This window comes from Gambusia affinis, linkage group LG15 (genome assembly GCF_019740435.1).
Source record: "Gambusia affinis linkage group LG15, SWU_Gaff_1.0, whole genome shotgun sequence".
Lineage (NCBI taxonomy): Eukaryota > Metazoa > Chordata > Actinopteri > Cyprinodontiformes > Poeciliidae > Gambusia > Gambusia affinis.
In genome coordinates, this window is record NC_057882.1 from 981,973 (window position 1) to 1,002,493 (window position 20,521).

A 20,521-nucleotide genomic window follows, 5' to 3' on the forward strand; every position below is an offset into this window, starting at 1 on the left:
TAAGCCATATGCTAATTAGCATGTATATTGTCAATACTTTATGATTATTTAATTAAAGATTTGATCCACCTTTAAAATGAAACTGTTAACAGCCAAAATAACTATAAACAACAATTTTATAATACTATAAGTTTTAGTGTGTGCATGGCATTAAATAGTTCCATTCTAGTTTTAAAATGCTATAAAACTTCACTATAGCCCATTTAGCTAACTGGTACCGTGTTAAATATCTTAATATATAAAATAGGAATCAGTTTAGAATATTACAGTTTGCAGCAATTAATCCAATGCTAATCAAAATGCATGGTGTTAAAACATTTATTTAAAGATTTTTGAAATAGTGCCAAACTTTTTGCCTTACTGTAATTAACCAAATACTAAGAACTCTAATAAAATTTGCTGAAGTCATTTAAAGCTTAAAAAGCAGAGAGCAGTATTTTAATGTGCATTTGTTTTACTGGAAGTCAGAGGAGAAATTTTAAAATATGATCACATTGTTAAACAATGTGATCATATTACAGGCTTACAAGCTAATAAGTACAGGCTTACATTCCTTAAGAAAAGGTTTGACAGTTAATCTGGTTTTTCAATGTAAACAAATTAGTTTATTACTGGCTTGACTGCACATATTTTGTTCTCCACAATTTCTTTGACAGATTCATGGTTTTAGGCTGCTAAAATACTTGGCTATAATTAGCCATATGCTAGTTGTCCTTGATATTTTTTTATTTTTGAAAGATTGTTTTGTTTAAGACAACAGAAAACCTACTTACTGTGTAGAATATACTGGAAATGTATGCAGTACATTACTTAATTTATTTGTGTATTACAGTTTTCTGACCCTTTACTGTAGTTATTAACTTGTTAACATTTAGCTAAGCTTTAAAAACAGAGGAAATGGAAGATGGGTTTAAAAAGCTTGTTTTAAGTGAATTCTTTTGTTGTCCAGCTCGGAATGATCTCTTTGCGGTTTTAATGCGGTTTTATCTCCTCTGTCTGTCTAAGTCCAGTTGGACCTCTAAGCCTGAGATAGGTTTGATGGAAACCACTGATGCAGCCACCAAGACAGAAAAGACCCATTTCTTTATCACGTCATTTCCCACTTATCTGTTTTCAACTACAGCTGCCATCCCATAGGCTTATTTTTAACAGTCAGGGGATATGTATAGTCCCTCTGCTGAAGCATCTGTCACAGAAGCTGCTTCTGGTAGCGCACCATTTCTAGAATTTACATCGGAGTTTTCACACTGCTGATTGCACCCAGGACACGTTTGCACAATAAAATAAGCATTGATTTCTTATTTTCAGGTCTGATGAAAGCATTTGGGTACTGGTACAGTAAACAGTTTTTTTTATTACATTTTAGAAAACATGTGGGTGTGAAGAGGTGGAAGGACAAAAATAAGAGTAATCGGTTTTTAAAGGAACGCATAGAAGAATGTGCTTGTTAGAATATGAGCAACACAACGAGCAACCAGGTACTTTAAAGCTTAAAAGGCAGGGAGTAGGATTGTAATATTTATTCTCAGTTTTACTGGAAGCCAGAGGAGAAATTTTAAGATAGGGTTGATGAATTCACACCTTTCCAGTTTGACATACTAAAGCTAGTAAACCAAAAGCACTCTAAGCTCTAAAAATATACCCAATAATATCTAAAGCCTTAATGTTCCAGGAGAGTCTCTAGGTGTCAGATATAAAATATAAGTTTCACAAAGTTAGCTTTTAGCTCCACAAAATGAATTGTTCCAGAAAGTATGTGCCAGTCTGGCTTATGAGAGTACACTTTAAGTTCCAGAAAATGAACCGGCATGTTTCAGTATGGTAATAGGACTTAAAAGGCAGCCTGTAAGTTTCAGAAAGAGAAAGTACCAACTTGAAAGATGCTTCATGACGCAACTCACTCTACAAAAGTACTTGAGTTCTTCCAGTTGATCAGCTTGTAACGTCCATTTGATACTCTGTAAATTTGGGAAATCAATTCTAAGTTTTGAAAAGTCACCAACACAGAGGTAAGTAGAAAGATTACTCAAAAACTGATCATTTATAGCAAAAGAAACTTCTATAGCTAAAAAAAATCCTTCTAACATTAACATGTCAAAATATCAGCCCTTTCTGTTTGACTTAATATCAACACAGTGTATAGTTGATCTGTTGATTTATTATTTGGATTAAATAATTAATAATTGGATAACAAAAGGTGTTTCATAGAAGATTTTATTTTTTGTAGAATTGGAACTGTCTGAAGCTAAAACTATTTGAGTTCTGGGTAGAACATATTTACAGTGAGAGTTTTTTTTGTTTGTAATCTTTTTTTTTATCTAAATGCAAAATATACATTTTTGTACAGTTTTGTCTTAATATATTGTTCTTTCAGAAAATTGTCTTTTTTAAAAATCTATATGCTAGTTAACTGGCTGATTTCTAAATTAGTTGACAATTAGTTGAATAACTGAAATCCTTATGATTAATTTTTCAGCCCTATTTGCCTTCTTTAAATCTGACATTATCCTGCAGTGAATCTTAAAAAAATCACTTCCATCTCATTTGCCCTGTTCTGCTCAGCAGTTTCTGATTTTAGATTTTAGAGTTGATAGCTTCAGTCTATTTTCATCTTCTCTCTGCCTGACACCCAACACCAGAAAACACAACTGAGCCTTCCTCCAAACCGCCAACAATGTCCTGGTTTTCATTAAAAAGAACAGATTCTCTCAGATGAAAGTTGGTCTTTTCAAAATTAATGCTGTCCTGCTTGTGGATAAAAATGAAACTCTTGGCAGCCGTACTGAGGAACAGATAAGAGATTTATCCAAAAACGCATCCTGTTGTGTGTTGCTGCAGGAAATTGGGTACAAACTGTAACAGACTGCAGAGTAAGCTTTACGTTTTACATAACAGCATTTTCCTGAGCAGCTCCAGCTTCTGACTTAGTCAAAGCAAAAAAACAAAAACACATAATCTCTGTCTGTGGGTTGGGAGTTCATGTGCCAACAAGATGATAAGCTGAAGCTAAGTTAAAGAACCGAGACGATAATAGGCAACACTGCTTCATTTGGGTCCAGAGGGATTTTGATATTTCATTAATGTCAGATTTTTCAGTTTCAGAGCTCTATGAGCCTCTGCATACATCTACAAATGAATTAAAGGAGAAATATTATGTCTTTTCCAGGCATATAGTCCTTTTTAAAGTACAATCAAGTACCTATTCACAGTTCCTCACAACATGGCTCCTCTGTTAACCCTTTAACAACACTTTTACCAGCGTTGCACTGAGAAGTAGCTCGTATCACGAACTCAACAGATGTGAAGTTCCACCAGGTGTTTGCTAGTTGCTGCTGGCTAGTCTGAAGGAGCTGACTTGGGAGGACAGAGGGGCAGACCTTTGAAGCAGAGGTTCAGAAACTTGGAAACTGCAGCCTTGAGAAGGAGCTGCACCTTGAAGGCGGGACTAGATCCACCCAGGCATTTTGTACATCTGAATGGTTGCCAAGGAGACTAAAGGATTTCTCAAACATGCACAAAATAATCAAAGCAACAGGTATGTTTTTGATGAGCAAATAAAGTTATAACATGATGTAAAGTTCAAAAAGTGGATTCTACATAATCCTGCCCCTTTAAGTTAAGAGCAGATGATCAGTCAAATAAAGGCAGAAAAATTTCAAACAATTCAAGAGAATTTTAATTCTCCTTTATGATGCTCTGAGTTGTTTTGTTCACATTAAGACAATAGCTAAGACAGGTAAAATTAAAGTATTCAACATTCTAAACAGACTAAAATTAGATGAAAAAATAGGTTAAATGTATAATTGTTTAGCTCAGTTTGATGATCACATTCCAACAGTCATCACTTCTAATATTCCAGAAATGGCACTTGAGACATGATAGTTTCTGCAAGTGGCTCATTGATTTCAAACTTGGCCTAATTGTAATCCTCCAAACGCCGGGAGAGACGAACTTAAAAACTCCAAAACTTGCTACTCCATCTGTTTTCCAATGTGTGGTGGGGAAAAAAGCAAACAAAACTAAACTAAAAACTAAAAAGAAAACACAGATTATCTTTTTGAGATTCGATGGAGTGTGAGTGTTACATTGTCGGTCTTTAGGAGAGAGAGCAGCAGGGTTAGCGGTTCCCTAACAGCACCCAGATGGTCTGAGAACAACGTGTGATGTGCGAAAGCAGAAAAGAGATTCAGATGAAGACTGTTACTGGTTCTCACTTTGATCTGAACAATTAACCTCTAAAGTCCCTCAGAGGATAGTGAACACAAACCTCATTTAAGAAAAATAAAATGGGAGCAGAAATTACAAAAACAAAAAAAAAAGACATAAGAGATGAAACTAGATATAAATTACTCTTTGCTGGAATAGTTAGAAGTTCTCAAAAATTGTACAAACTGGCAATGAAGCTCGTAAAACTGCACAGCATCAGGCTGATTGATTAAAAACAGATAGCCAGGGGAGAGAATCCCCCCATGCTGCTGAGAGAGAATCAGGATTTTCCTATGTGCTTTAAACTGTAAGACAGAACTATTACACATATTCAGCTACTGCAGATGGGCTTACAGGAAGAATTAGATTGATACGGTTTCTCAAGTGTTGAAAAAAGCCTTTCTTGTATGGCAGGTCTGAATCCACCAAAATCCAGAATGAATTTTAAAAATACATTAATGACTAAATATAATTTTAACATAAATGTATGTTAATAAAACTTTACTTTATTTGACTTTTTCATTGGCCACCCATTTGGGTAAATGTGTTGGAATGTACATGAATATATTTCTATTCTTTTGACATAATTTTCACATTTTGTACGTGTTTTTCAGTTGTTATTAAAATGAGTCAAAGTGTTTTGTGTGAAAATAACTAAATAAGACCAAAAACCAAGATTAGAATCAGTTGTGCTAAAGACTAATGCTAACATCTAACAAAAAAAAAACAAAACAAAAAAACCCTGAGGCAATTGGCAGCCATCAATGGTACCAAAAACAAGTGCTAATGACTTTGGCTACAGTTTCAAATCTCAGAGTAGTGATGACACCTATCACTACAAATGTAATAAACGACAACAGCTTGTTGCATGTATAATGCTAAGAGTAAGCATTTGTGTACAAAACACATACACAAAGTGTAAATTCTAATAGTACAGGAGACAATGCTAATGCTTGTAGTTCTAGGCACTAACACTTTAGCCTGTGTTACAGGCTAAAACTGAAATGTTGACAGAACTTCACAGTAAAGGTTACTGCCAACAGTCCAAACAACAGATGCTAACAAGAGGGTTAATGTTCTGAAGGCAAATGCTCATAATTCAGAAATTAAAAAAGTTAAATAAATAAATAGAAAATCCCTAAATATACTGTAGCAACAAAACTGCTAAGTTGGCAACAGTGCCATGACCAAGCTGATGTTAAAGGAGACAGCGGCTATTGACTAGAATTCAAATTAGCAAACAACTATAGGCTTACCGTATTTCAATTGTGCTAATGTTACCAATGATGCTAAAACCTGAAGTATTTCTAGACGTGTTATTGACTAGTCCTTGTAAAAGTAAAAAAACAATCAGTTCTTGTATAAATTAACTCAATGAGCTATTTTTCAAATAAAGGGTAATATATTTTGTTCTGTTTTATGTAATCTTTTCTTTAAAATTGTATAAATCAGATAAATATTTGTTCACCTCAGAGTGTGATTTTAAGTCCCACACAAACAATCCTAAATCTAAATGCAGTGGATGATATTAAAGTCCACACAACATAGCAAGCAACTATTTCTAACAATGCTAGTTACTTGTGCTATACTGAATATATTTCTTCATAACCATTCATAAAAGAAATCATGTAAAAAGAAAACCATAGGCCTTTCAAAAATAAAATATGTTTGTCGCTAAAATGGTCATCTTGAATATAACAGTTGCACTTTTAACAATCATTACAAACTAAATCCATAAACAAGCCACCACTTAATTTGAAAAAAAAGTAAATAAAAAGTGGATGAAAATTAATGATACATTGACTTGTTGTGTTAGGTTCTATTGAGTGGTCCAAATTTGAACAACTTTCTGAAAATGTATTGTAAAAGTATTATTCACATACCAAAAATTACCTGTCAAAAGATATGCTTATAGAAAATTTGCACATGTCCATTTCTAGCCAACATGGAAGATCTCAGATAAGAAAATCCTCCTAAAAGAATTAAACAATCTGTTTTGACAGTCTGATGGAAACGCATGAAGAGACGAAGGAAGACATGCTTGTGTCCAAGAAGACAAAGACAGTAAACAACAAACCAAACCTGCCGTGTCTGATATTCACCCACCCTCCTCACATTCACACACCAATAAGGCAGAGTGCTGAACTCAGCACAGTGCAGGCCAAGCTGCCGTCACCGTTTGTCTCTCTGCTCTCACTCTGTCCTTGTTTTAGGTTTCTATGTTAGAACGTAAAGCACAATAAACTTAGAAAACAACCTGCTTAAAACTGCAGCAGCACATTGCATATTTGTTGTAAATGTTATCTTTAAATACCTGTGAGTTTTGATAAAGAACAGAGAATGCTCTAACTTGTAAGAATAAAGGCAATGTAACTTGTAAATTCAAGAAGAGTAACTGTATGAAAAGTATGTTTTATTAGTTGTGTATTTTAACAGTTCTATTGTTATTTATTTTGACCTCAGATTTTCTGTTTTATTTTACTATTCAGTTTTAAGCATTTTTTTGGCAGTTAAGCTTTTATTTTTCTGAAAAATTAGAAATAGAAGCATAAGGTAAAATGCTGCAAACAGCAAAGATTTGAAGCACATCTGTTTTGTGGTGGGAGTGAGTTAGCAGCATTTCATATTTACTGTTTTTGCCATTTGCAGTATTTTCCTTTCGGCGTCCATTTTGTATGATTGCTACATTTTTTTGCAGGGTTTTTCTGTTTCTTGTTATTTACCTTTCTTAATATTTATGTTTGTAGATCGTTTTGCCCTTTGTGTGCGATTGCATCTCTCGACCATTGTATCTTAATATTGACTCAAACAAAGTTTTTATCAGCACAATACAAAATGTAGCAGCAAATCTGACACAATTTCTGAAGAAAAAAAAGGGCATTTTTCTTTTCTTTTTTTTATCTCTTTCTGCATTGCTAAAAAAATTTTATGTTAAAAATGCATCTCACCATCTCACCAGCTTCTAAATCCACTGCAAGAAAAACAAGGAGCTTTAAAAGGCTCAGAACAAAGGCACCAATCATCAAACACCATCGCAGCTGCACATGGATGCACAAATACAAGCCTCAAGGTGCACTCTGTGCCGGCGTGCACAGTGAATGGGCGAACACAGAGAAACAGCACAAAGCATCTCTACTTCACCTATCCTCATGTCTGTTTTCTCACCGGAGGCCTCGGTAAGAATCCACTCTGCAGGGACACACAGCTCTGCCCTGCACATACAAACCAGCTGGATTTAAAATTCAAGCATTGCTGATCTAGCTGAAGGTGTGCTCAGCATAAAAAATCACAAATCTCAAACTGCACCATCACATAAATACTTTCCAAATTACACTACATGATGAATATCAACTTGTTTTCAGTTAAGATGAAAGGACATTTGAGGACAGGCAGACATGTAGGGGATCAGCTGTTTGGATCCAGTAACAAATCCAAAGCCCTGTTTCCTCTCCAGCAGACGGCAAAGGCCAAATCACGCAGACTCAGTCTCGCCAAAAAACCAGAGGGCAAACCAACGCTGGTTGCCTGTACCTCAAATACTGAACAAAACGGCCGCCTGTGTTCTGGAGCCCTGCATTCTGTTTAGTCAACAGAAACTTGCTTTACACCCGTGGCTCTGGGTGAAACCTAATACAAACTTAATGAGGGAAACATCGTTTGTTTTTTCTGCAGAGTAAGAACAATTTCTCTGCTGTCCGAGTTCATAAAATCTCCAACTGACCCCTGAGATACGTCGCTCAAAGTCCAGAACATTCAGACTTTCAATATATTAGGACCCTCCTCGGCTTTACTGGTTGAAAACCATTTATCTTTATTACTATTATTATATTTCAAAGAATATTGTGATGCTTAGAAATTAAAAAACATAGTGCATCTCCATCTAAGAGTAACCCACATATATACATATGTAAAAACAAAGTGAGGGTCCCACACATGGAAAGAAATCATTAAACAGTTAAATCTGCTCAAAACTGCATAAAATAATTATAATGAACTGAGTGAGACATTCCTCTGCTGATCCGGTCTGGAGGAGTTAATCACAGACATTTTAACTGTGTTAGCACATGTGCAGAGAGCAGAGGGATGAATATGCATGAGTCCAGGGAGGAAGGGAGACGTTTGAGGCACAAAGAAAGGAGGTCAGATTGAGCTGCAGAACTAAACGAAAGCACACTCCCTTTTCAAAACACAGCATACGATGTAGTGGAAATGCTACAACAAATAAAGCAAACATCACGTGATACATTATAATTAGATGGAAAATTAAAATAAGCACTGAGAAATATTTAGAAAAATTAAATAAATACTTATTTTTCTTCATGTAATATAAGGTTTCAGTGCTTAAATAGGATTATTTTTAGACATAATCAAAAAGAATGTACAATTTTCTATCTATGTACAGAAAATTTCAGAGTAATAACTTGAGCCTCAAGGTGCACTCTCTGTGCACAGTTCGCACAGTGAATGGGCGAACACAGAAAAACAACACAAAGCATCTCTACTTCACCTATCCTCATGTCTGTTTTCTCATATGTGTGGTGATAATAACTTTATCACCACACAAAATGCTACACTGTATTTTGCTAATACCAGAGGATACAACTTTTGTTCTCGACATGTTTATGACATAATTCAAGCAAAATTCATCTGCTCTCAGCAAATTATCTTCCTAAACATCAACATCATGTCAGAGTTCAGAGATAACCAATCGCAGCGTCTGATTTGGGTAATGCTGATACTGTTGCCGGGCAGATGTTCAGTTTATAAAGTCTTGGTGACCTTTATTGCATTTTGAACCCAGTTTAAACAATAAAAACAAGACAAAAATGTTGCAGATTTATATACATCAACAAAATATGTCTTCACTATTCCAGAATTGGTTTGGGTGGTAACATAACAATAACACCACATTTACCAAAGTGTAAACAGGTTGTTGATTCTTTTTCATAATGAATTGCTGCTACCAAGAGCTGGAGTTTAAAGGTGATCTATTATGCTTCCTTAGGATATGTCTATGGGTTACACAAAACTTGTTAATTATATCTTAAGCAGAAAATAATTTTTAGACAATGAGCTTCCAGTCTGGACAGTTCTGTCTATTTTGAACTCCTGTCAGAATGAGATATTTTGGGGCCTCTGTCACTTTAAATCCAAATAAGCAGCTGGTAGCCACGCCTCCTTAACTTAATGTTTACACTCTCATGTGAAAATAGCTACAAACGGAACCGTACATCTTTGAAAAGCAGAAGTGGAGCCATTGTACAGCACATACAGCGGTAAAATCAGCTCACTAAACATGCTGGAACTAGCCAAAGCCAATACGAAACAATACAAAATAACTAAAGTGGTTGAGTTTGGTAGGATGCTTACTTGTTGCATTGCAAACAAGTATGTAATTTGCTCGCCACTGTTGTGTAAATCCCTGTTAGAAATGTTTTTAGAATATTTATTAAATAGAAGCAGGAACTCCTGCATTATCTTGCAGCCAGTCGTGGTTTGGTGTGGTGTGATCTTAAATTGATCTGTTCACTTTGTATCGTGGCAGTTCACTAATGACAGTAGACCAAGGCAATTTGGAACATCAGTCCATTGAACCAGAGGTTACTGAAGAGGATTAGGGCCACTGAAAAAAATTACTTTAATCTCAGAATTCTGAGATAAAAGTAAAAATTATGAGAAAAGAAAAGTCAGATTTTTTTTTTCTTTTCAGCGCCCCTAATCCTCATCTGCAAGTGTTCCTTTTTCTACAGCTGACCTAAATAATAAAAAATAAAACAGGGTTTCAAATAAAAATAAAAATGTTTCTATTTATAAATGATGATAATGCATCTGTTGGTTCCAGCTTTTCATCCTCCTACAAACCATCTCTGGTTGTGATTTAATCTTTCAAGAATGAATGACTTGTCAAAAAAAAAAAAAGAAAAAGCTTTTATTTGAAGCAAAACTCTGTATGAAACATCCTACACCTCTGCAGAGCCTGTAAACTGCCGCCCTCCCCATAAATCACTGGAGATGTTGCATAAATCCCAAAGCCTCGGCCGTCATCCAGCGAACGTGTTGATGTGAGGAGAAAGAGAGAGGCCTCAGCGCATGCAAGAAGGGGGGTTGGCTGCATGAATACCAGCTTATTTCAAGGGTTTTTGGCACTTCTCTTTTTTTTTTTTTTTGCACCTGGAGTTCATTTATAGAAATGTCTAGCAAGTGTCATCTTCTGCTAGAACATGATATTTGGAGGGAAAAACAGTGAGACAGAGCAACAGCAAAATGATTCAGTCACAAAGAAAATGAAGCCAGATGAGGCAAAAACGGGTGCGGGTGGAGGCGGAGCCTATTGACATTTGGAAATCTTTTTTTGGGTCACAGAAACATGATATTGTGATTGTGAAGCTTTAATTAATCGCATGATGGTAAACTGTTCACACTGAAGTCTCTTTCTGGTCAGGTTTAATTAGTAGTAGGAATAACCCCAGCAGAAGTAAAAAAAAATAAAAATAAAAATACAAACGGATTTCAGCTACAAATCTGAACTGAGCATCATGACCTGGTGCATTTGAAAATTGCCTTAGTTTCCTTTTTTTACTAAATTTGCAGACATGGAAATAATCACACTCTATACTCCAGGCTTTTAGACATCCTGACACTAAGTTTACTTTTAAAGAGTATTAAAGAGTCTTTTAAAGAGTCTTAAAACAAATCAAGACTATTAACAAATTTAGGAACTAAAAAACTTAAACAGTATATGACACAGAATTGTCTTTGCATCATGACCTCAGAATAATAAGGGAATGTGTGAAACAAGGCAAGATGTAGTATTTTTAGATTTTCCACAAAACCACATAAAAAACTTCCAAAATAAATGTGATTGAGACAGCAGTGGCAGCTTGAGTGTTTTTATGTCGACCTGGAAACCACTGTGTGATTTTTATTGTGTCAAAGCTGCTTTGTATTTAATGTCTTCGGCCTGGGAACTCTTTCTGAATAAATGTGGAACAGACAGCATGAAAACTGTCTAAAACCACCTGTCTAAAAGGAGATGTTATCTTCTTAAAAGTAGCTGAAAGTCTTTGAGATAAATGGGGAGCAACTCAGATCTCTTAATGTCATTGTTTCTGCTTTAAAGGACAGCCAAGAGTTAAACCACAGCTGATGTTTTCAGCCTGATAACAGGGAAATAATTCCACAGCTCAGTTAGAAGAAGAAGAATGAGGATGATAAACGGGAAGTTTTGCCGTTATCACTGAAACTACTGCAGGGAGACTGCTGAGAGTCAACAGCTTGGTTGTAAGTGTTACCACATCTTTGTCAGCGGGATGCTCAGGCCGCGGCTCTTCTACGAAGAACAACGATCCTACCGTGAGTTAACAGTTGGACAAGTCATGTGTGAGAGGCCGGGAGGGTCACCGATAAAAAGAGATCGACCCAGTCAGCTGTGGTCATGTGAGGACAGGATTCTGCTCCGGTTAAACACAAGAGGAAGCAAACTGAAGGGAGAACTTTGGACAAGAGGAAGAGGAGAGCTTAGACTAAATATCAATCTACAGAATATTAGGGAGACTGTAGGTGGAAAAGGAATGAAATTCATTTCAGAAATGTTCTAGAACAAACAAAGGAACATTTTGAGTTTGAAGAGTGAAAATTTGCTGGAAAAAATTCAACTACTAATTTTCCAGAAAAAAGAAAAAAATCTGCGACAGACTGGCGACCTGTCCAGGGTGAACCCCGCCTCTCGCCTGGAACGCAGCTGTGGATAGGCATCAGCAGCCCTCCTGACCCCATTTAGGGACAAAGGGTGTATAGACAATGGATGGATGGAAAAGAAAAAAATGGTGACTTTTAGGAACTGAAGTTTGAGTTCTTGAGAAGCCTTTTTACCAAATTCTATTCATCCTTACTTGGCTGATCACTTTGGCAGAAGCATTACTGAACGAGGAGACATACTGACAGATTAGACAAGCATCATCTATTTGGGACCCAAATGCTCCTTCGACACTACTGTAAACACCTAACATGCTTATTCAGCTGCAGCACAATTTCCTCCTGCAGCATCTTTGGTTTCCACTCACAACCTCATAGGATAATCAGTGCTGCTCCTCCACATGTGTTTAGTTTTGTCTCATCCACACATGTGGAAACAATAACGGCTGCAGGCTGTTGGGGTGAGGCGCCGGCCCTCCAGAGATCGCTCCACAGCTGGGACCGCTCCGACTCCTCCTCATCCTCATCCTCAGGAAGGTGATTTAAGAGTCTTCGTCACTCAGCTGTACACACTTAGCAGCTGGAAGAACTCTGAACTAAAGGTGAGGCCAGTATAAGCCTCACAACACACCACACACACACGCCCACGCACGCACGCACACGCACGCACACAGACACACACACACACACACAGCTGGACTGTCGCATACTATGTCTGCGACTTAGTATGGCGCGAAAGTCCAATAGCGAGCTCCCTCAACAAAACTATGTTAAAAATAGTTTTGAAAAACATATAATTCAAAATAGTAAAAAAAAATATTTTACCACATATAAGCTAACTTCTTTAGTTTTACTGATGTGTTGGTAATATTGAACTCTGATAACTTGAATATTGGTGTACAACATGGAAAAATGGGCTGCACAGTGGTGCAGTTGGTAAAGCGGTTGCCTTGCAGCAAGAAGGTCCTGGGTTCAATTCCCGGCCTGGAGTCTTTCTGCCTGGAGTTTGCATGTTCTCCCTGTGCATGGTGGGTTCTCTCCGGGTTCTCCCGCTTCCTCCCACGGTCCAAAAGCATGACTGTCAGGTTAATTGGTCTCTCTAAATTCTCCCTAAGGTGTGAGTGAGTGTGTGAATGGTTGTTTGTCCTGTCTGTCTCTGTGTTGCCCTGCGACAGACTGGCGACCTGTCCAGGGTGAACCCCGCCTCTCGCCCGGAACGTAGCTGAAGATAGGAACCAGCACCCCTCCGGACCCCATTAGGGTCAAGGCTGAACAGAAAATGGATGGATGGAACATGGAAAAACTTGAGAAATGATGAAAGATCTCTTTGAATTGTAGCTTAAGCTTTATTGATATTAGTGTCCTGTATTTTAAGATGCTTTACTTTGGCCTTGTTCCAGTTTTTTTTTTTTTGTTATGGTGAACTTTTGGCCTGCAGTTCCCAGAGACCTCAAGATCACCCTCTCCAGAACTTGGATGGTGAGTCCCAACCCAGAGGACCGAGTGAACCGGTAGATGGTGACCTGACTGGTCACTAGCAGTGAGACATTGAATAAACATTTGACAGACACATCAAAAAGACAAAAAAATACTGGGTTATTTTTTTAATTTTTTCAAAAGTGCGCAATTTTTGTTTATTTGTAAATGTGGATCCACAAAATTCTCTATATTAAATTCTACTCTTTCTTACAGACATTGTGTCTTCTCCTCTATTGCTGGGCTCCCATGAATTTAGAATCTTCTGATCAAGCCCAACTTTCTTTATACTTCTGTAGTGTTAGTATTAGTCAATGAAGTAAATTAACTTACCTGCCATCTACTATTATAAAGTGTATTTGAAGTGACCTTTCTTGTGGATTACACAAACCTCTATTGAAACGTGGTAACAACACCAGGTATAGAATATATATAAAATCTTGTATGTCCTATAGGTTAATGTCCTCATCTATATGTGACAAGTGATATACTTTGTAATCCTCAATTTAGAATGTTTTTGGTTGACCTTTCTTATATTCACTAGTTTCTGTTGGGACTTTAAGGAACTTGACTTTTTGAACACAAAGCTTGTGTTTTTGTGCCACTATATTCTTTTAAATAATGAAGTAGCACACATCTTTTTTTTCTACAACATCATTACCTAGTGACTTGATTAGGCAATGAATATTAATCATTGATGATGTCATTCTAGACATTTCCAAATAAATGAACAAATAAAATGAGTACAAGGATAATTTGATTCAAATGTTCAGCTTTTGTCCTTTTCTGCCACACACCGACAACTAATTCAAGGACATCTCCCTATAAACACTTTATAAACCCACTAAATGTTATGAAAAGCAGCTCAAATTTTAACAATCCACCCAAAGCTGTTTTTTCCAGGCCAACATGTTCAAAAGAAGCCCAATTGGGCGGAAACACACCCAATCTGGCAACAATGAGGACCTCCAAAGTAGCCAAAGTAATGTACTTGCTTTTGTTAATCCTCTGAAGTTTTATGAGTGAAAATATATAGTGCATGGTAGTAAAAAAAAAATCCTGACTATTCTTTTTTAGAAAAGACCAAAATGTTGTGTTTTTAAATAAATTGCTCAAACTGGCTTTTCATGTTGTTGTATCTAGAAAGACAAACCAAATTCTTCTTGAATATTTTATAAAATAGGTTTCTCCAAAATTCTTTTTATTTTTATGCCTTTTTCTTGCGTGTACATTTATAGACACATTTGCATTGGGTAAATGATTTTTTTTTAAATTCACAGTAGGTAGTTTCTATTGACTAATGTGTACATATACCAAGGATTTTCAAAGGAAAACACTTAGGATCCCTGTGTGAAGAAAACAATCTCTTTGTATACACAGTTATCATCACAGTGGGCTTTACTATAAGCCACCGCTGTCTCATAGTTAAAAAGACACAACTGTTCCACGTGGACAGCCTTCAAGAGACAAACGTTCAGATTTCTCACTTACGAACAATACATTCCTCTCTACTGTACTGCAGCCCTCCGGCGAGAGCGCCAGACGCCTTTTAGTTCCAGTGAAAAGAAATCTGAGGGCCTTCATCCCACAGGATGGTCAGACTGAACATCACAAGGATTTGGTTCTCGAGCCAGATCAACAAATCCAACTTTAATCTTCACAGCCAAGGGTGAAAGGTTTGGGGAGATTTTCACTATGAGCTTATATGAGTAGATTTGGATACTAAAGCCTCCAGACATACATTTACAGCTGCCTCACCACCAGAGTCTGATGGTTTGGTGGGTTTTAGGTTCATGTCCGGGGGCACTTTTAAATAGGCCAATGAGATAACAGAATATCGGCCAGGCTTACAGTTTATTTCAAAGCCTTAGCAACCAAATTATACAGTGCAATGGAAACACTGGTTTTTCATACACATGTAGGTAGTAGAAACTATTTAGAATATAGTAATATTTAATTATTTCTTGCAGTGCGAGAATAATAATAATACCTGTATGCGTTTTCAAAATATTTCAATTCATAATCATTGGTTGGCACACTTCTGCTAATCAGCTAATAGCAGGCATAATTTTTAGGTTAACTCTTTTGCTAAATTTGAAAATGTTTAGCACACTTAGATTCTCCCAAATGATTTTTTTCTGGATAAATTCTTAAGTGCTAATTTACTTGCTAAATTTAGTGCTAAATTTGCTGAAGCTTTGGTTATTGACTGCAGGAAGTAGTTAGATATTTGTCTCTTATCTACTGATCTACTGCTTGATTTCTGGCCGAAGCCTTACTCTGGTCAGACAGGCAAAATCCGCAACAGAGTTTGCAACAACTATAAAACTGAAACTGAGTGAAGAATTACATCCTAAAGAATTACTTTGTGAGGCTCAACCATACAGATTGGTGTGTAATGACACATTTGACAGTGTAGAGGACGATCTACTATGACTGTGACATGTTATTGACATCCAGTGTGTATCAACATGGTTGAACATAGTGCTTTAGCATTAGTTTATGCTAAATAACAAGCTATTGCTTGTAAATAGCAAGCTATTGCTAAACACAGTGCTTTGGCAATAGCTTCTGCTAAATACTATGTTGATATAGCACGTTAGCTGAACTAGGTTAACACAACTAACTTTCTAGTCAGTAGTCCCTACCACTGATTTTGATATATAATTTATGGTATTGTGAATTCAAAACGTCATAGCCTGTGCCTATTTATTTATTTATAAAATAAACAGGACGAAACATGTCGGTCCTGTTTAGAAGATGACCTAAATATTTTTCACTTGCACAGATGAATTCATAGCTTAGATTTTTGATGGGTGAGAGAAAAACATATTGTGGTCGTTTTGTAATGATTTGCTTTCCACATCCACCAAGTTGGATTTTTCCCCTCCTGTCAGCAGTACTTCAGTATTTACTCCCCCCTCTATTGACCTCTTTAGCTACTAGTTTCAGTTTCTATCCCTCCCCAAATCCTCATCTGCTCCCTCTAAATCTCTTTGCTCCCTTCCCCCATCATCGCTCGCTGCTCCTGCCAGCAGTTTTTACCTCTTATTTTCCCCACTTACATTTATTCGTGTATTCAGGTACTGCTGAATGTACTGGCATGCTGTTAAGACAATAATCGTGTCAATCTGCAGGTCTGAAATAATGCATTCACTCTTCAACCACAGTAATGCCAAGCTAATGGAAACTAATGTGTTTTTTTCCCCATTTGCAGTGTCTTCTTGTCAGGAGCAAGCTTCACCTTCTGGTTTTCGGGGTTAATTTGTTTTATGTTTCAAACTAAAATGATTCAAAGCAGTTAGACAGAAGATAGAGTTATACATCTTTGTTTACAACAATGTCTTGTAGGATTTATCTGCTCAAACATTTAGGAGCAAATAAGGTTCTGTTTTTCTTCAACAAAATCTACAGCTTCATTTAAATTGTCCATAGATAATTATTGATCAGTTTTTGTTTAAAATATCTAAAATACTGCCAAACTGAGGGAGTGACCTTTCCACTTTTATCTACAGCTTTTTCACCGTGCTGTTGTTTTTTTATTCTTCATGAGCCACTGCAGCAAAACTTGAAACTACTGCTTTGCAAGTTCCTCAACAAGCTGTTGCTAGGTAACCACACAGTGAGGGTGTTGCTAGGTATTGCTCGGTAACCAAAGAGTGAATAGTTGATGCTACCAATCTTAACTGGCTGTGAGAGGTTGAGGAAAAGCCTTTACTCTGCCTACATCTCCCAGAATGCTGTGCAGTTCTGGATCAGAGTTCTGATAAAACATTCGATATATGGAATATTCTATCAGGTGTATTATCCAGTCATATTGATCACATGTCTATATTCTTATTGATATATGGTTCACCTCTATTTAGAAGGATTTAGATCCTTCTCCACATTTTTAAAAAATACAATCTAAATAATTTATCAATAGTTTTTAATTGATACACCTTTTACATTGTTTATTATCTTTTGAGAGATGTATGTCTATTTTCTTGGTTGATCAACAGTCCTCATAGTGGTGATATCTATTGTTCCTTTACTGTAAAATCAAGCATTTGTTTCACCAAGGTCAGACAGCATTGATTTAATTAAAAATATTTATGAAAATATAAAAGTTTAGATCAAACTGTGGAACGTGCTCTTTTTCCTTATTGCCTGACTTTAAAACTGGACAAAATTTTTGTTGTTTTATTTCAGTCCTTTCCAGATCTGCCTGATCCTTGGGTGCCTAAAATTCCACACAACAAAACAAAGGAGTGAACAGAACCATTCCTCTTCCCAGAGGTTCTTTTATCTGTTCCACTGTTTATAGTTTCCAGTTTTCAAATATTTTATGTTAAATTTGTTGGGAGTATTGTCCACCTGCCAACACACACACTGATGTCATCACACCCACCCTAAGAAAAACAATCCACACACACAGATAAGAGAGATGGGTTTTTACCCCCTCCTCCCAATCCATGGATCTTTCTTCAAGTTCCAGGCGGTGTTGGTGTGACTCAGAGATCTACAGAGGACAAACGTTGGCGTCCGTCCCTCCGTCCCGCCACTGTTTACTCAGAGAAAAGATGGGACAGCTGAGGAGAGCGCAAAGAGACCGCTTTTTGTGTCGACAGGATGGGGAGAGGGAGGGACAACAAAAACACTCCAGGAAAAGAAATAGATGCATTTCTGCAGCAGCTATGTGAAAAGACAGGAATAAACCTGTGAGAGACTGGAAACAGAAAGAGGTGGAAGCTTCACAAAACAGCTGCTTTGCTGTGACAGAGACCTGCACAACCAGCAAATGAGCATAACACAATGAATGATCTATTTTCTTCAAATATAAAAAAGCCAAAAATAATCACATTACAACTCAAGTTGATTGGAAACAAGTAAGTATGAAAAAGTAAAAAAGAAAAAGTATGGAATTTACTTGGCAAGCATAATACCAACATTTCCTCTTTTTAAAGATAGTAGAAATATTTTTTTGAGTAAAAAAAATATTTGTGCAGCAAGAACAATACAGATATAAAACTGGAATTTAGAGTTTAAATGATTATCAAATTCAATTTTTACCCAATCTGGAACTCAGACCGGAGCAAAATTCACACATGGCAACCTGTGTGTCTTTCCTTGGTGTTAAGGAGCTTAAACTTCCTTAGACATTTTCTGGTCTCCCAGCAACAAGCACAGCAGAGAACCGCTGCATCTTTTTTTTTTTTTAGGTAACTAAACAAACAACATGTAATTTAAAGTGTACAACTGTTTCTCCCACAAACCAGTTTCAGTTTCAGGACCATTGTCCGATTCCACCTCGGGCTACAACTGACAATTATTTTAGTAATCAAGTATTCTGATCATTAATGAGATTTTTTTTAAAGTGCAATTAAAGTCTTACATGGTTAAATTAAAAAGATGCCCAGAAAACCTTTCAATTCCTTTTTCAAATAAACATTTTATTGTCTAAAATTCAATAACGTACCGTCCCTTCAGTGAACACCTGATCATCTGGAGCATAATAAAATGTAAACCTCAGACCTTTCTGCTTGACTTATCAATGCAGTGTGAGGCTGATTTGATGATTACTTTTGATTGACCCATTAATAATTGGATAGCAAAAAGTGCTTAATAGGAGTCTTTTGTAAAACTGGAGGAGTTCTGGGCAGAACAAATCCACAGACAAATGTTTATTTCTTTTAAATCTTAAATGCGAAATGTATTAATTATTTTTATATTTTTGGCTTAATTTCTGACCTGAGTAGATTGTTCTTTATGCAAATGACCTTTTTGTCAGTATATTACCAGTAATATTAATCAATTTCTAAATTAGTTGGTGATTATTTCAATAATGGATTCATCAGATTAATCGTTTCAGCCATAATTCTACAGTCTCTCTAACACATGGGTGTCCAAAGTCGGTTCTGGAGGGCCGGCACCTGCATGTTTTAGTTCAACAACCTTTTCAGCATGTCAATGTTCTTCTTAGGCCTTCTAACGAGCCATCATTTGATCCAGCTGCGTTAAACCAGGGAGCGAACTAAAACATGCAGGATGCCGGACCTCCAACAGAACAGTCGGCCAGCACTAAATTTAGGAAGCAGCAGTTCTAAGCATGTAATGCATCTTGACAGCATTATAGGCAATTAACACAATTTAAAAAAAGAAAGTTCCATCCTTGTTAACTTTTATCCTTAAATGTCTGAAATCTTTCTTATTGTAGATCATTCCATTAAAGCCAACTATAAACCATCTGCTGCTAAAACACTTAGAAATGGATAAAAGGCAAACAGAAACCTGAAAAGATCAACCATTACAGCCCACACAGGCATGCCTCAGTCTTTTCCAGCTCTTTTCAGTCATTTATTCACAGACTGCCTCGAGTTGTCACACAAGCGCTCTCAAGGTTGAGAGCTTCAAAACCACAGATTCAATACAAATACGACTGTAATCACAGGCTTTTTCCACCTCACAGTCAGGCTGCGATGTTCTCTTTGCTTTCTGCAGAGCAGCCTGAGACAAACATCATCGCTTTAGGACAGCTTGACCACACCTGAGCTGGGAATCGACGATGGAGGAGGACAGGAGATACAGAAAAACTGGCTGATGTTAATAAAGATCTGAAAAAACAGATGACATTGTCTAATTATACACAAATATGTTAATACATCATCTACCAGGCACCCATGACATTATCTGTGTCCTATCCATATTTTTGTATATTCTGTCGTATTATAATGGAGGTGATGCTTCCCAGCAGGACAGAAGGTACACAAAAGGAATTGGAACAACTATTAAACCACTTTGGATGATTTATAACCAAGCAGATATGTTTCACATCACTGCCATGTTCTCAAAAAGCTGACTTTGATGAATTTTGAACAGTTTTTTTATTATGATTTCTGCTGTACCAAATGTACCACTGGCTTTCAGTAGACGGTATTTTACAACCAATTTCTACTGGGGTTGAAAGGATTACTCAGATTAATGTTGACTAGCTCATCACTGAAGTAATACTCTTCTAATTTAGAAATTGATTAATCGTTATCTGGAACACAGACACAAAAAAGGCAATTTGCTGGAAAAAACAAAGCAAACATTTGGATCTTTAAGTAAACCAAAACTGTGTAAAGTATATATAGATTAAAAAAAAAACACTTTTGTCTGTAAA

The 20,521-nt window shown here is 36.6% G+C and overlaps 1 protein-coding gene across 7 annotated transcripts in view; it reads right to left on the bottom strand.

Moving 5' to 3' along the window:
• dbn1 (drebrin 1) overlaps window positions 1-20,521 on the bottom strand; it is an 82,480-nt gene that overhangs the window by 51,211 nt on the left and 10,748 nt on the right. The gene's annotated exons all lie outside the window — the stretch shown is intronic.